Here is an 18,277-nt window from a genome sequence, read left to right as displayed (position 1 = left end):
ATGGCTAGAAAACAGATACTAAAAGAATATCCAAGGAAATCTGCAGATGCTGGAAATTTAAGCAACACACACAAAATGCTAGTGAAACACAGCAGGCCAGGCAGCATTTTGTGTGTGTTACTAAAAGAATATCAGTTGTTTGGGCTTATACAGTATTCTCCAATGTGCTTACTTAGATTTGGTTTCTATGATCTGCAAAGGAAGAAACAGCAACAGCCTGATGCAGCATAGAAGTAATGTCACATTAGGATTCATGGTTCACTGTCATGGTTAGGTGCAACACTGGGAGGTCAGCTTTGTTTATTCATCATGAACCCCCTTTCTTCCAAGGCATCTCAGGAAATGGTGTGTTAGCCTTCACTGGCAGTCTCCCAACGTAGTGCTGAGAAACCCACTGTTATCGGACCTTATATTTCTGCGGTATACACGCTCCAGTCCCACCAAATCCGTGAGATTTGGATGTCTCTCCCACTCAAGCCCCGGCTTGTGTGAATGTTATGTGATTTTCTGCCCTGATACAGCTTGTTGGCAGGGAATAATAGACCACACCATATAGATGAAAGAAGTAGATTTATGACTATTAACCATATAACAATTACAGCACGGAAACAGGTCATCTCAGCCCTTCTAGTCCGTGCTGAACTTTTACTCTCATCTAGTCCCACCAACTTGCACTCCGCCCATAACCCTCCATTCCTTTCCTGTCCATATACCTATCCAAATTTTTTTAAATAACAATATCGAACCTGTCTCTACCACTTCTGCTGGAAGCTCGTTCCACACAGCTACCACTCTCTGAGTAAAGAAGTTCCTCCTCATGTTACCCCTAAACTTTTGCCCCCAACTCTCAACTCATGTCCTCTTGTTTGAATCTCCCCTACTCTCAATGGAAAAAGCCTATCCATGTCAATTCTATCTATCTGCCTCATAATTTTAAATACCTTTATCAAGTCCACCTCAACCTTTTACGCTCCAAAGAGTAAAGACCTAATTGTTCAACTTTCCTCTGTAACTTAGGTGCTGAAACCCAGGGTAACACTCTAGTAAATCTCTTCTGTACTCCCTCTATTTTGTTGACATCCTTCCGATAATTCAGTGACCAGAACTGTACACAGTACTCCAAATTTGTCCTCATCAATGCCTTGTACAATTTTAGCATTACATCCCAACTCCTATACTGAATGCTCTGATTTATAAAGGCCAATATATCAAAAGCTTTCTTCACCACCCTATCCACATGAGATGCCACCTTCAGGGAACTATGCACCATTATTACTAGATCACTCTGTTCTACTGCATTCCTGAATGCCCTACCATTTACCACGTATGTCCTATTTTGATTAGTCCTACCAAAATTTATGTCCTACCACACTTATCACCATTAAACTCCATCTGCCATCTTTCAGCCCACTCTTTTAACTAGCCTAAATCTCTTTGCAAGCTTTGAAAACCTACTTCATTATCCACAACAATACCTATCTTATTATCATCTGCATACTTACTAACCCAATTTACCAACCCATCATTCAGATCATTAATGTATTTGACAAACAATATTGGACCCAGTACAGATCCCTGAGGCACACCACTAGTCACCGGCCTCCAACCTGACAAACAGTTATCCACCACTACTCTCTGGCATCTCCCATCCAGCCACTGTTGAATCCATTTTACTACTTCAATATTAATACCTAACGATTGAACCATCCTCAGTGTGGAACCTTGTCAAAGGCCTTACTGAAATCCATACAGACAATATCCATTGCTTTACCCTAGTCAACTTTCCTAGTAACCTCTTCAAAAAATTCAATAAGATTTGTCAAACATGACCTTCCACGCACAAATCCACGTTGACTCTCCCTAATCAGACCCTGCCTATCCAGATAATTATATATACCATCTCTAAGGATACTTTCCATTAATTTACCCAATACTGACGTCAAACTTGCAGGCCGATAATTGCTAGGTTTACTCTTAGAATCCTTTTTAAACAATGGAACCACATGAGCAATACGCCAATCCTCCGGCACCATCCCCATTTCTAATGACATTTGAGATATTTCTGTCAGAGCCCCTGCTATTTCTACACTAACCTCCCTCAAGGTCCTAGGGAATATCCTGTCAGGACCCGGATACTTATCCACTGTTATATTCTTTAAAAGCGCCGGTACTTCTTCTTTAATCATCATAGTTTCCATAACTACCCTACTTGTTTCCCTTACCTTGCACAATTCAATATTCTTCTTAGTGAATACTGAAGAAAAGAAATTGTTCAAAATCTCCCCCCCATCTCTTTTGGCTCCACACATAGCTGTCCACTCTGATTCTCTAAGGGACCAATTTTATCCCTCACTATACTTTTGCTATTAATATAACTTTGGATTTATCTTCACCTTACTTGCCAAAGCAACCTCATATCTTCTTTTAGCTTTTCTAATTTATTTCTTTTTTTTTACATTCTTTATATTCCTCAAGCACCTCGTTTACTCCATGCTGCCTATATTTATTATAGATCTCTCTCTTTTTCTTAACCATGTTTCCAATATCCCTTGAAAACCATGGCTCTCTCAAACTTTTAACCTTTCCTTTCAGCCTAACAGGAACATAAAGATTCTGTACCCTCAAAATGTCACCTTTAAATGACCTCCATTTCTCTATTACATCCTTACCAATAAAACGAATTGTCCAAATCCACTCCTTCTAAATCCTTTCACATCTCCTCAAAGTTAGCCTTTCTCCAATCAAAAATCTCAACCCTGGGTCCAGACCTGTCCTTCTCCATAATTATATTGAAACTAATGGCATTGTGATCACTGGACCTGAAGTGCTCCCCAACACATACCTCCCATCACCTGACCTATTACATTCCCTAACAGGAGATCCAACTCTGCCCCTTCCCTAGTTGGTACCTCTATATATTGCTGCAAAAAACTATTCTGCACACATTTTACAAACTCCAAACCATCCAACCGTTTTACAGAATGGGCTTCCCAGTCTGTGTGTGGAAAATTAAAATCTCCTACTGTCACAATCTTGTGCTTACTACAAATATCTGCTATCTCCTTTACAAATTTGCTCCTCCAATTCTCGTTCCCCATTAGGTGGTCTATTATACACCCCTATAAGTGTTACTATGCCTTTCCCATTCCTCAATTCCACACAAATAGGCTCCCTAGACGAGCCCTCTAATCTATCCTGCCAAAGCACCACTGTAATATTTTCTCTGACAAGCAATGCAACACCTCCCACTCTTGCCCCTCCAATTCTATCACACTTGAAGCAACAAAATCCAGGAATATTTAGTTGCCTATCACACCCCTCCTACAACCATGTTTCACTAATAGCGACATCATCATATTTCCAGGTATCAATCCATGCTCAGAGCTCATCCACATTTCTTACAATGCTCTTAGCATTAAAGTAAATGCATTTAAGGAATTCTCCACCTCTTACTCTCTGTTTATCCCTAACAGTGCAAACAACTTTACTATCTTCTTTTTCTTTCTTCTCCCCTACATCTTCAGTCTGAGCGCTCCCCTTCTCTATTACCTGCCTATCCTCCCTCACACACTGTCAACAAGCTTTCTCTGTTTGTGAACTAATCTCCTCTCTCCTAGACTCTTCAATTTGATTCCCATCCCCCACCAACCATTCTAGTTTAAAGTCTCCCCAGCTGCTTTGGCAAATCTCCCCGCCAGGATATTGGTCCCCATAGGATTTAAGTGCAACCCATCCTTTTTGGTCAGGTCACACCTGCCCCAAAAGAGGTCCCAATAATCCAGAAACTTGAATCCCTGCCCCTTGCTCCAATCCCTCAGCCACTCATTTATCCTCCACCTCATTCCATTCCTACTCTCACTGTCACGTGGCACAGGCAGTAATCAGGAGATTACTACCTTTGCAGTCCTTCTTCTCAACTCCCTTCCTAACTCCCTATATTCTCCTTTCAGGACCTCTTCCCTTTTACTACCTATGTCATTGGTACTTATATGTACCATACCCTCTGACTCCTCACCCTCCCATTTCAGGATATACTGGATGCGATCAGAAACATCCCAGACCCTGACACCAGGGAGGCAAACTAACATCTGGGTTTCCTGACTGCGTCCACAGAATCGCCTATCTGATCTCCTAACTATCGAGTCCCCTATTACTACTGCCTTCCTCTTCCTTTCCCTACCCTTCTGAGCTACAGGGCTGGACTCTGTGCCAGAGGCACAGCCACTGTTGCTTCCCCCAGGTAGACTGTCCCCCCCCCAAAGAGTACTCAAACAGGAGTCCTTATTGTCATGGGGTACAGCCACTGGGGTCCTCTCTAGTACTGACTCTTCCCCTTCCCTCTCCTAACCGTGACTCACTTGTCTGCCTCCCATGGACCTGGTGTGACAACCTGCCTGTAACTCTTCTCTATCAACTCCTCACTCTCCCTGACCAGACAAAGGTCATCGAGCTGCAGCTCCCTCTTTAACACGATCCCTTAGGAGCTGCAGCTCAGCGCACCTTGCGCAGATATGGACATCCAAGAGGCTAAGAGACTCCCACATCCTACATGGAGAACAACAAGCTGCCCTTACACTCATAATTCCTCCTTTCCTCAAATAACAGGAAAAATTGAAAACTAAACCTATCTTGACTCGTCCATTTCTGCCTAAGCCCGTTGAGCCAAACCCCTTAAGCCTTCACTCTGCTCCTGGCTCACGATGCTGTCCGCTGTATAAGGCTGTGTTCCTTTTAAATCTTCCGCGACATCACATGCCTGCACAGTTCTGCCTCTCTTAACCCTGATGAGAAGAGAAAATCAAAATGGCTCCCACAGCACTCTTGTTCTGATTTTCAGACTTCCTTCTCCAAATTGAACTCAAATCAGGATTTTTGTCCTTTTAAATCTCACACATTTCACTGTCCGACATCACACACCTGCGCAGTCCCGCCTGTCTTAGCCCCTATGAGAAGAAAAAATTCAAAATTAACTTACTGAAGAGTTGGTAAAGAAAATTTTTAAAAACCAATAAGGGCCTATTATAATTAAACAGTCAAATGTGCACCGGATGGAGCTCAAATCTTCCAAAAGTTATATTCACTGACCTTCAGTAGACTCCCTCACCTTGCTCCATTGAATCACAGTTCTCCCCCCCCCCGCCCCCAATCAACTCCGACAACCAGTTCCTTCCAGAAAGTTCTCTCCATCTCCCACTGAACAAAGGACCAAGGCTCACACCAATGTCAGGCACAAAAAACCCTGCTCTCCCAGCCTTCTCTCCTAATTGAATGGCCCCATTCCTACGCACTCATTATAACTAACAATAGCCCAAACACGACATCTACAGAAAGACCATTACATGAAATACACTACAATGGTAGCAGTAAAAATTTATCACGGTGTTACATTCACCCCCCCCCCCCATCAAAAATAATCATGTCCTCATGACCTAGAGATAATGTATCACCCCTTGAATAACACAGTTTCAAAGCACTTTCTTGATATCATGACCTCTAATCCATGTGTAAATGGCAGTGACATATCTCACTAAGGAGATAGATGCAAAACTGTTCCCTTGAAGTGACATAGGCCAGCCTATTTGGGAGTTTCCATACCTCTTGATCTACTTCTTCAGTTTCACAGATTCCATGGGATCTTTCCTGTCTACATGGAGAGGCCTCTCCCTATCCATTACTCGTGCCTCCCGACAACTCGGGTCCACTTGTCACTTGGCTGAGCTTGATTTCATGCCAAGTTACTTAAGAGTCCAGTCTCCTGTCATCATCCAACCACAAATCTGCCTGCCCACTGCCAGTCCCTCCCCCTCCATTTCACCTGCATCAGCTTGAGGAGGGTTGGGAATCTCTTCATTAATTATTGGAGAGTTTGTAAAGGGTAGCGTATACCACACCCTTATTTCCTCATTCTGTACCGCATTCTGTGGTTAGGTCCTATCCAGTCCTTTCCGCTGTATGTCCTTCTGTTCTTCCACATTGCCGTAGAGTCCTCTTACTAGGTGGAAGATCCATATCAGGCTCTGGGTCAATAAGTACCTCTTTTCCCCAAGTTAGAAGCTGGTTCCGATAGAGAATCTTGACAAGTCTATTCACATCCTCTGGTTTCACCTGGCAAACTGGTATATTTGGCATCTGACTCTCCACTACATAAGGCATAGCCACCCTGCAGTCTGCCAACTTATGCTTCCCTGGTAGCCCCAAATTCTTTATGAGAACTGTCTCCAGGCCTCAGTAGGGAAAACCTAACCTTTTGATCCTCTTTTCTTTTATTTCCTTGATTTTGCTTAGTAGCAGAGTCCTTGGCTAGTTCATAAGCCCTTTGCAGTTCCTTCCTCATATCAGACAAAATATGAGGAAGTAATTTGTCTTCTGTGCCAAATTTTCTCTGGCAGTCCCAAAATTTAAACTAAAATTGTTGGGGGGTGGGAACCCAACTGAAGAGACTGAGGAAGAGGTGGTTGGCTCACAAATAGAGAAAGCTTAGAGACAATGTGTGAGGGAGGTTAGGCAGGTGATAGAGAAGGGGCGCTCTCAGACCGACAGTTTCAGATGTGTCTAATTTAATGCAAGGAGTATTGTGAACAAAGCAGATGAGCTTAGAGCGTGGGTCAGTACTTGGAGCTATGATGTGGGGTCCATTACAGAGACTTAGATGTCTCTGGGACAAGAATGGTTACTTCAAGTGTTGTTTTGAGATGTTTCAGAAAGGACTTGGAGGGAGGCAAAAGAGGTGGGGGTGTGGCACTGTTGATCAGAGATAGTGACAGCTGCAGAAAAGGTGGACGTCATGGAGGGATTGTCTACGGAGTCTCTGTGGGTGGAGGTTAGGAACAGGAAGGGGTCAATAACTCTACTGTGTGTTCTTTATAGGCTGCCCAATAGTAACAGGGATATCGAGGAGCAGATAGGGAAACAGATCCTGGAAAGGTGTAATAAAAACAAGAGTTGTTGTGGTGGGAGATTTTAATTTCCCAAATAATTATTGGCATCTCCCTAGAGCAAGGGATTGAGATGGGGTGGAGTTTATTAGGTGTGTTCAGGAAGGTTCCTTGACATAATATGTAGATAAGTCTACAAGAGGAGAGACTGTACTTGATTTGGTACTGGGAAATGAACTTGGTCAGGTGTCAGATCTCTCAGTGGGAGGGCATTTTTGAGATAGTGATCATAATTCTATCTCCTTTACAATAGCATTGAAGAGAGATAGGAACAGATAGGTTAGGAAAGCGTTTAGTTGGAGTAAGGAGAATTGAGGCTTTCAGGCAGGAACTTGGAAGCTTAAATTAGAAACAGATTTTCTCAGGGAAAGATATGGAAGAAATGTGGTATTGGTTCAGGGGATATTTCTGTGGAGTCCTGCATGTGTACGTTCAAATGACACCGGGAAGTTAAGGTAGGGTACAGGAACCGTGGTGTACAAAGACTGTAGTAAGTATAGTCAGGAAAAAAAAGAAAAGCTTATGAAAGTTTCAGAGAGCTAGGTAATGTTAGAGATCTAGAAGATTATAAGGCTAATAGGAAGCAGCTTAAGAAGGAAATTAGGAGAACCAGAAGAGGCCATAAGAAGGCCTTCGCAGGCAGGAGTAGGGAAAACACCAGGGCATTCTACAAGTATGTGAGAGAATAGGACCTATTAAGTGTGACAGTATGGACCCAGCACTGATCCCTGTGGCACACTACTAGTCACAGGTCTCCACTCAGAGTAGCAATCCTCCACTACCACTCTCTGGCTTCTTCCATTGAGCCAATGTCTAATCCAATTTACTATCTCTCCGTGTATACCTAGCAACTGAATCTTCCTAACTAATCTCCCATGTGGGACCTTGTCAAAGGCCTTACTAAAGTCCATGTGTACAACATCCACTGCCTTCCTTTCATCCACTTTCCTGGTAACTTCCTCAAAAAACTCTAATAGATTGGTTAAACATGACCTACTACGCACAAAGCCATGTTGACTCTCCCTAATAAGTCCCTGTCTAGATACCTGTCTCTTAATATTCTATCCAATAATTTACGTACTACCGATGTCAAACTTACCAGCCTATAATTTCCCAGCTTACTTTTTGAGCCTTATTTAAACAACGGAACTACAAGAGCTATCCTCCAATCCTCTGACACCTGACCCGCGGATATCGACGTTTTAAATATTTCGGCCAGGGCTCTGGACTTTCAACACTAGTCTCCTTCAAGTTCCAAGGGAATACCCTGTCAGATCCTGGGGATTTATCTACTCTGATTTGCCTCAAGACAGCAAGCACCTCCTCCTCTTTAATCTGTATAAGTTCCATGACCTCCTTACTTGTTTCCCTTGTTTCCATAGACTCCATTCCAGTTTCATTAAATACAGGTGCAAAAAACCCATTTAATATCTCTCCCATTTCTTTTGGCTCCATACATAGCTGACCACTCTGATCTTCAAGAGGACCAGTTTTATCCCCTACTATCCTTTTGCTCTTAACATACCTGTAGAAGCTCTTAGGATTATCCTTCACCCTGACTGCCAAAGCAACCTCATGTCTTTTAGCTTTCCTGATTTCTTTAAGTATCTTCTTACTCTTTTTATACTCCTCAAGCAAATTATTTCCTCCCTGTTGCCTATACATGTTATACATCTCTCTCTTCTTCTCGAAGATGAAATTTTAAGAATTCAGGTTTGCTTTTTAGTCTGTGAAGTTAGCCAGATTTTGAATCTTTTGTCCCTCCAAGAGGTTTCAGTCAGTGAATGGGTAAACTGAAGGTAAGGATTTGATAGAAAACTTCACTGTCAGTAGTACAGTTAAGGTTAGAGGATGGAACTAAATTTTGGAAGATTGTCTACAATGTGCTCTCACCATCATGTGGCACATTAACTATAAATCAGGGATAAATATTTAAGGAATTGATTTTCAATTATTAAAATAATAAACAGATATGGTAGTAGTAGGAAAGTGGAGTTTAGTGGATATAATATTTTGTGGCCAGCTGGAGCCTACTTCATCATCTATATCACTTGTAATTCTTCTTGGTTAACTTAAAAGACAACAGACAATAGGTGCAGGAGTAGGCCATTTGGCCCTTTGAGCCAGCACCACCATTCACTGTGATCATGGCTGATCATTCACAATCAGTACCCCGTTCCTGCCTTCTCCCCATATCCCTTGACTCCGCTATCTTTAAGAGCTCTATCTAACTCTTTCTTGAAAGTATCCAGAGAATTGGCCTCCACTGCCTTCTGAGGCAGAGCATTCCATAGATCCACAACTCTCTGGGTGAAAAACTTTTTCCTCAACTCTCTTCTAAATGGCCTACCCCTTATTCTTAAACTGTGGTCTCTGGTTCTGGACTCCCCCAACATCGGGAACATGTTTCCTGCCTCTAGCGTGTCCAATCCCTTAATAATCTTATATGTTTTAATCAGATCCCCTCTCATCCTTATAAATTCCGGTGTATACAAGCCCAGTTGCTCCAATCTTTCAACATAGAACATACGACAGAACATAATTGTAGCCAGTTAAAGGGGTTGAAATGTGTCTATTTCATGTTAGGAGTATTGGGAGCAATGAACTTTGAATATGGATTAGTATGTGGAACTACGATGTTGTGGCCGTTATTGAAACTTGGTTGGAGGAAGGGCAGGATTGGATGATGCAGGTCCCCGGGTTCAGGTGTTTTAAAATGAACAGAATGGAAGGTAAAAAAGGGGGAAGTGGCATTGCTGGTCAGGGATAGTATCACAGCTGTAGAAAGAGAGGACGCTACAGAAGGAGTATCCACGGAATCAGTCTGGGTGGAAGTCAGAAATGGGAAAGGATCAATCACTGTGCTGGGAGTAGTCTGTAGGCTCCCAAATAGACCTTGGGACACCGAGGAGCAGGTAAACAGTCAGATTTTAGAATGGTGCAGGAAATACAGGGTACTAGTTATGGGTGATTTCAACTTCGCTCATATTGACTGGCACCTCCTGAGTGCAAGGGGGATAGATGGGGCTGAATTTGTCAGGTGTGTTCTAGAGGGATTCCTGACACAGTATGTGGACCGGCCGACGAGAGGAGAGGCTATGCTGGATCTGGTTCTGGGTAATGAACCTGGTCAGGTGACAGACCTCTTGGTGGGGGAGCATTTTGGTGAGAGTGACCACAACTCCCTTAGCTTCAGCATAGCTATGGAAAGGGATAAAATCAGATGAAATGGTAAAGTGCTTAACTGGGGAAAGGATAACTTTGAAGGGATGAGGCAGGAAGTAGTGAGAGTAAATTGGAAACAGATGTTCAAAGGGGAAAGCACAGAAGTAATGTGGGAGAAGTTTAGGGACCACTTGAGCTGTGTTCAGGATAGGTTTGTCCCACTGAGGCAAGGAAAAAATGGTAGGAAAAGAGAACTGTGGCTGACGAAACATGTGAGGCAACTCATTAAGAGGAAAAAGGAAGTATATGTTAGATATAAGAAGCAGGAAGTAGGAGGCACTTATGAGAAATATAGGGTAGCCAGGAATGGAGCAAAAGAAAAGATTTAGGAGAGCTCGAAGGGGGAATGAGAAGGCCTTGGCATGTAGGATTAAGGAGAACCCCAAGGCGTTCTATGCGTACGTGAAGAGTAGGAGGATGACAAGAACAAAGGTGGGACCGCTAAAGGATAGAGGGCAACATATGCCTGGAGGCGGAGGAGGTTGGAGAGGTCCTAAATGAACACGTTGCTTCAGTATTCACAAGTGAAGAGGATCTTGATCAGGATGAGGTCGAAGTAGAGCAGGCCTGTCTGCTGGACAATGTGGAGATTAAGGAAGAAGGAGTGCTGGATCTTCTTAAAAATATTAAGATTGATAAATCCCCAGGGCTGGATATGATACACCCAAGGTTGTTGTGGGAATTAAGAGAAGAGATCACAGGAGCATTAGCTATGATCTTTAAATCCTCTTTGGCTGCAGGGGAAGTGCCAGAGGACTGAAGAATGACAAATGTAGTTCCCTTGTTTAAAAAAGATAATAGGAGAAACCTGGGAACTATAGACCAGTGAGTCTTACATTGGTGGTATGCAAACTACCAGAAAGGATCCTTAAGGATAGGATCTATGAGCATTTGGAGAAGTACAGTATACTCATGGATAGTCAACATGGCTTTGTGAAGGGAAGGTCACAAGCCTGATTGAGCTTTTTTAAAGAGGTGACAAAAGAAATTGATGAGGGTAGGGCAGTGGATGTGGTCTACATGGACTTTAGCAAAGCATTTGACAAAGTCCCTCATGAGAGACTCATCCAGAAAGTCATGAAGCATGGGATCAGTGGAACCCTGGCTGTTTGGATAAAAAATTGGCTTAAAGGAAGAAAGTAGAGGTAGTTGTGGAAGGAAAGTATTCTGCCTGGAGGTCGATGACTAGTGGAGTGCTGCAGGGATCTGTCCTGAGACCACTGCTATTTGTGATTTTTATAAATGACCTGGATATAGAGGTGGAAGGATGGGTGCGTAAGTTTGCAGATGACATGAAGATTTGAGGAGTTGTAGATGGAGCTGTAGGTGGTCGAAGGTTACAAGAGGATATAGACAGGCTGCAGAGTTGGGCAGAAAATGGCAGATGGAGTTCAGTCCGGACAAGTGTGAGGTGAAGCATTTTGGAAGGACAAACCAGAAGACTGAGTACAGGATTAATGGTCAGTTACGTAAGAGTGTGGATGAACAAAGGGACCTTGGGGTTCAAATCCATACATCCCTCAAGGTCGCTGCACAGGTTGATAGAGTGGTTAAGAAGGCCTATGGGATGCTAGGCTTCATTAATGGGGATTGAGTTCAAGAGTAAAGAGGTCATGTTGCAACTCTACAAATCTCTGGTGAGACCGCACTTAGAGTATTGTGTTCAATTCTGGTCATGTGGAAGGATGTGGAAGCTATGGAGAGGGTGCAGAGGAGATTTACCAGGTTGTTGTCTGGTTTGGAGAACAAGTCATATGAAGCAAGGTTAGCAGAGCTGGGAATTTTCTCTTTGGAGCATAGAAGGATGAGAGAGGTCTTGATAGAGGTCTACAAGATTATGAGAGGCTTTGATAGGGTGGATAGTCAGTACCTATTTCCCAGGGCACCAGTAGCAAATACCAGAGGGTATATGTACAAAATTAAGGGAGGGAAGTTTAGGGGAGACATCAGGGGTAAGTTTTTTACACAGTGTTGTGAGTGCCTGGAATGACTTGCCAGCAATGGTGGTGGAGGCTAAAACGGGTATTTAAGAGCCTCTTGGACAGGCACGTGGATGAAAGAAAAATGGAGGGTTATGGGGTAGTGTGGGTTTAGTACTTTTTTTTTAAGGATTATATGGGTTGGCACAATATGGAGGGCTGAAGGGCCTCTATTATGCTGTAGTGTTCTATGGTTCTATATGACGGTCCTGCCATCCTGGGAATTAACCTCATGAACCTATGCTGCACTCCTTCAATAACAAGAATGTCCTTCCTCAAATTTGGAGACCAAAACTGAACATAATACTCCAGGTGTGGTCTCATCAGGGCCCTGTACAACTGCAGAAGTACCTCTTTGCTCCAATACTCAACTCCCCTTATTATGGCCAACATGCCATTCACTTATGAAGGCCAACATGCTTTCTTCACTGCCTGCTGTACCTGCATGCTTACTTTCAGTGACTGACGTAGAAGAACACCTAGATCTCATTGATCTCATCCCTTTTCCTAACTTGACACCATTCAGATAGTAATCTGCCTTCCTGTTCTTGCCACGAAAGTGGATAACCTCACATTTATCCACATTAAACTGCATCTGCCATGAATCTGCCCACTCACCCAACCTGTCCAAGTTGCCCTGCATTCTCCTAACATCCTCCTCATATTTCACACTGCCACCCAGCTTTGTGTCATCTGCAAATTTGCTAATGTTATTTTTAATCCCTTCATCTAAATCATTAATGTATTAATGTAAAAGGTTGGGCACTGGGGGATGAAAGTTCCCCGGAATTTAAAAAGTTCCAGGGGATTTCATTGACATTTTCATGAAGGGAAATTGATAGGTATATAGATAGAAATTATGATAGAAATTATGTCCTCTGGTCGGAGATTAAGGATTAGGATTAGAGCTTGAAAATTAGTGCTCGATTTTCAAGTGTCACAGAAGCTTACAACTCTTCCATAAAGCTGCGAAGTCAACCAAGACTGATAGACTTTGGATAACCAGAAATACTAATTAAGGGATAAGCAGAAGCACAAATATGAAGCAAATCTCAGATCAATCTGTATCGTAGTGAGTGATTGAATGAGCCTAAATGGCTAGTTACTTGTCCCTGACCTCCTTGCAACCTCTTAACCTTACCTCTGTGTTTTTTGTTTCCTTTGCCTTTCTCAGTTCCATCCACTAGATGTCCTCACTTTACAAAGAAAGCAAACAGCGTGTAACATAATTAATTTACACTCTAGCAATAATAACATGGTGAAAATGACTTGTATCAATCAGTAACCTGAAAGAAATACTCCAAAGCATAATGTTTAAAATTTGACTGGAAGCCTGTAACATTGTCTTCAGATAAACTGTTTTCCAGTCAGATATATGCCAGTAATTCTACACTGAGATACTGACACATGAAAGGGCAAATTAAAATGAAACAAATTTTGGCAAAAGCTGTTCTCATAATCTGTTGAAGCAAGCATTCTACAGCCCCAGAAAGGTGTGGTTCAGTTGTAACACAACTGTTGATAATCAAATATTGCTCACTCCTTTTACGTCTTTGATTTTCCACATGATCTGCTCTGGCATTCAATGTCCCTTCCTTTCTCGATTATTCTGCCACGCCCCTCTTACAGGCTCCTGCTCCCTTCCCTTGAGCTCATAATCTGCCCATCCCTCTGACTAATTCTTGTTCTTCTGCTCCCTGTCCTCAAGCCCAATTCGAAATGATTAAGGAGTAACGTAATGCATCCTACGCATGTATTTCTTCCCACCAGGTTCAACAACACCTTCTATTCTTACCTCCTTCCTCTTAAATTTATTTAAAATGTCACCTGGGTTGCACATTCTATCTATTAATTGGGTGGAGAAGTTCCTGAATTTCTGCTTGCATTTATTAATGAATATAGCATCCATGGTGTCAGGGATCATTCTGGAGTTACAAAATGATGGATAGCATATTTATGGGTTAACTAAAATGAGAACCAGGATTAAGGGAAGAAGACTGTTTAAAAAATAGTAATTTCCAACTGATACATTGTGGCCAGTGAAATCAATCATGGATGTGGGACTTTCTAGTGCTGTCCCATTGAAACTACATGGGGGAAAGACAATAGATGAATGTTCCTCCTATCAGTATATTGTTAAAGATGTATCTCTGCACTTAATGTGCAGTTAAGGATAGGTCTGTTTTGTCACATAACTTTCTGGTTATTTGTATATTCATGGTTTCATCCTTCAACATTGTACTGAAAGGGGAATATTTTTGATGTCTGGCTTTTAGAACAGATACCAGTATTGAATTTTCAAAGCGGTTCTGCCGGTTGGTATGCACTGACATTGTATATATATTTTTGTAAGCTCACCTGGCGATATTAAAAATCTTAAAATTAAGTCACAACATTTGAAGGGTTCGTCCTGGATACATTCATGCCCTATTAGGTGGGTAGTCACCTCAAAAATCTAATGATTTGTGGCGTAAAGGAAATCACCAGGAGAAGTCTTTTTAGTCAACAAAATGAGACACAGCAGGCATCATATTACCCCTTTCAATGGAAAACGCCCTGCTTGACCCAATACTACACGACATTTTATATGCTAAAGATCAAAGGACAATTCCATATTTATAATACTTTCTTTGAACTACACACAAACCCCTTCGCACCCACATTTAATTAGCATTAGTTGGTCTTCCAGTTAACCATGGTTCACAGTTCTTAGGAACCTATTGTTCAGAGCTGCATTTTAAATTTAATCTGCAGACTATATTCAGTTGGGGTGGTCTCTATTTGAATGGCTGCAAAGACAACTTGCTGGTGGCACTCCCTTCTGAACTGTCTAGTTAATTACTGGCCCAACCGCTGAAAGGGCCCAGCTCATTTGTTTTCACTCCCCATTCGGTCTGTGGATTACTGCCTTCAGATGCTGTGTGCAATTTCTTCTCTTGCTCAGACTGCCATGCCATTGAAGTTAAGGAACTTGATGTTTCTGTTTTAACTTAAATCTCTTCCCATCTAAATTCCTCAATATTTTTCTATTCTATTCTGTACAACTAATCATATATCTTCAACAACCAGCCTTCTTTACACCGTACTAATACTGTTACACTTGAACATGCTGTTCTCAGCCTTCTGTCACATTCTCTCGGTATCCTCTGCCTTCACATTTGCTGTGGGTTTGCTTCTATCAATTATACTCATGTCTAGTATGCTGGATGGTGTACATCTCTTAGGTTTTCTGTAATTAAACAGTTATTGGGTACACGTGGTCCTGCTCTGCATGTGGGGGCAAAAAGAAGGTGAGTCATACGGTTAAACCTAAGTCCAGTGTTTCCAATGGCTGCCCCGCCAAGTCTGCAAAACAGACACAAGTGTCATTTGTTTAAAGTACTATCTGTGGTCCTATCCAAATGGAAGGAAACTCTGACTTTTCAGGCAGCACCCTCACAATAACTTGGTCACTCGAATGCAGGTGGACTATTTCCTTTCCCTCCTGCTCTCCCTGATCAGCAGTGTTTTGCTGTTTACCATGGTCCTTCGCATCTCCATGTAATCTTACTACATTGGCAGTTGTAGTTGCTTTCTGTACATTTGTAATTTCTATTGCTTGTTCTTCTGCTTCCCTCCTCCCACTAATGTCTGCCCACTCATTCTCCTTCTGCATCTGACTATCCCCTTTCTGGTGAGCCTTTACTGTAAACACCTCAGACAGCTGCAGTACTGACAGCTCCACTATTTCTAACAGCTGTTGACTGCTCAGCCCCTCCCCTTGGGTCTTTCTGACATGATCTCTGCACATCGTCCTGTCTCTCCTCCCTCTGTGGGCCACATTAGCTATTTTGCAGGTCACATGCTCACTGTCCCTGTCTTGTCCATGTAGTTTCTTCTTTTCCTGAGTCTATGATCTCACCTGGCTTACTCAGTGTATCTATTCCCAGGATAGTACCTTCATTATTTTAGCATACCCAGAAATCTACAGGAAGCTGTACTCACCTAATCTCCAGTAACTGGGCTGACTTCTCTCTGTCCTTACTGTTTTACTCCCTGCATTGGTGTAATGAAACTAGCCTCTTCAGTCGCGTGCAAAAGTAGATCAGTTATCGATAGTGATTATCCCATGTCCATCCACTAACATTTCGTATTGCTGGCCCCCTAATAAACCTCTTGTGTACATCCATGGATGACCACCACTGGCAGCAGAGGCGGTTGTCAGCTGTTTGACCTCATCAGCTCTATGATCAGCAGCCAAATTGGAAAGAGGGGGCGCTGTTGTGGAGTCTGCCTGTTTGATGAGTGATATACAGAGTCACTTTCCTCAGTTTTTAGGACTGCCTCCAACCATGGCCTGAGAAGACACGGTTGTAACAATTATCTCCTTTACCCTCTCACATCTATTCCAGCAGTTCCTTGCTACATGCCCCAGTTATTGACACACAAAGCAAGTTTTTTGGGACATCACAGCAGCTACATGCACTACAGCCACTTTACGATTTCCCTTCCCCCCCACTGCTATCCCCAGATCTAAAACTTCCTCGTGGACTGAGCTCAGCTTCAGCATTTTCAAGAAGACTGGGTCATCCCTCCCTGGATTATCCAACCCTGTATACTCATACACTCTATTTACATTCTGCATATTCCATGGTTGGCTCTTCAGTTCTCTGAATCACTGATATTATCATTTCCAAGTTACTTTCATCTCCCCCACCAGTTGCTGCATCATTTCTGCTTTAAAGTGATATCAGTTTTCATTGTTAGCAGTCTCAGTAGTTGCCCATGTACCATCCTGCACTCCCTGGACCATACTGTCCCAAATATCCCTTGGACACTCCACTTTTACTAACACATATATATCTTTGTGGTGCATCTGGTGAATGTCAACCATTTCCTCGAACTTGCACTGGAATTCTGCATTCCCACAGGTGACCTTATGTGAGGGCAGCTCTGACAAAATATTCAACTTCTCCCTGGGGGTGAAGGACTTATGGATGATCATAATCAGGGTCAAAGGCTGGCTCAGGTCATCAGGGTTCACAACCCAATGTTGCTTGACCTCAATAGGTGCCACGTTGATGAATATATCTGGGTAAAACTTCTCTCTCAAATATCTACACACTAATTTCCACATTATGCAAAACATAAAAGGCATGTGCTAATTAAACAGTACACACTTAAAACCCAACACTGCACAACATTATAAAGAGACAATTCCATTTTTACAATGCTTCCTTTGAACTGCACACAACCTTCACACCTTTCTGTTCCTACCCATACGATAGACATTCAAATGACACCTAAATACTGAATTTAAATCAGCTTTGTCTGGTTTTCCAATTAACTGGTTCATGGTTCTGTGGAACCCATTGTTAAGAGCTGCATTTTAAATTTATTCTGCAGACTATATTCAAATATGAAGATTGGTTGATGAAGTTATTTGCTATATATGCTAACCCCAAAAGCACTCAAACTGACTGAGTTTTTTTTTAAAAGTACCACCCCCACATTTAGATCTGTCCAGGTCAAAGACCATGGGATCACAATGTATCAGTTAACATGGCAGAGAGCTGAACTGGTAGATATAAAAGTGTAGTGTTTGTGTAAGGGATCAGCTATCCAACTGTAATGTTTAGGTTGGTGAGACAGGGCTACCAGCTGTGAAAGGTAGTTACTGACTATTTAGGACGTTAGAGGTATGTGTGTCTACTCATTCAGGAAATTATACAGTAGTATACATGTTTAAGTGTGTGTGCATTAAGAATAAGTATAAAACTTTGGACTAAGAGAGTTTTAAATGAAAGCGAATACAAAAGCAAGATCAGTGGTGAAGAAGTGGAGGAATCACAGATTGAAAGTACCTTTATTATCAAAGTATGTATGCAGAATGTAACCCTGAGATTTGTCCTGCAGTGGCATTGAGCAAGAGGAAGAGAGAGACCATTCGAATGCAGGGACCTTTCTCCAAGAGCAGTGGACAAGAGGGAGAGTATGAGAGAGAGTCACACGTAGGAGCCCTCCTCCAGCAGCAATGAGCGAGATGTTGGTAGACAGTGCTAAACACCCACAGGCCTTCCTCTCTCACCTCAATGATTTCAGTCTTCCTTAGTGATATTGGCAAGCAATGGTATAGATCATGGGTTTGTTCCCTGTCTC

This window comes from Hypanus sabinus, chromosome 27 (genome assembly GCF_030144855.1).
Source record: "Hypanus sabinus isolate sHypSab1 chromosome 27, sHypSab1.hap1, whole genome shotgun sequence".
NCBI classification, from domain to species: Eukaryota; Metazoa; Chordata; class Chondrichthyes; order Myliobatiformes; family Dasyatidae; genus Hypanus; species Hypanus sabinus.
The sequence above is the reverse complement of the archived record's forward strand: the minus strand, read 5'-3'. Positions refer to the sequence as shown.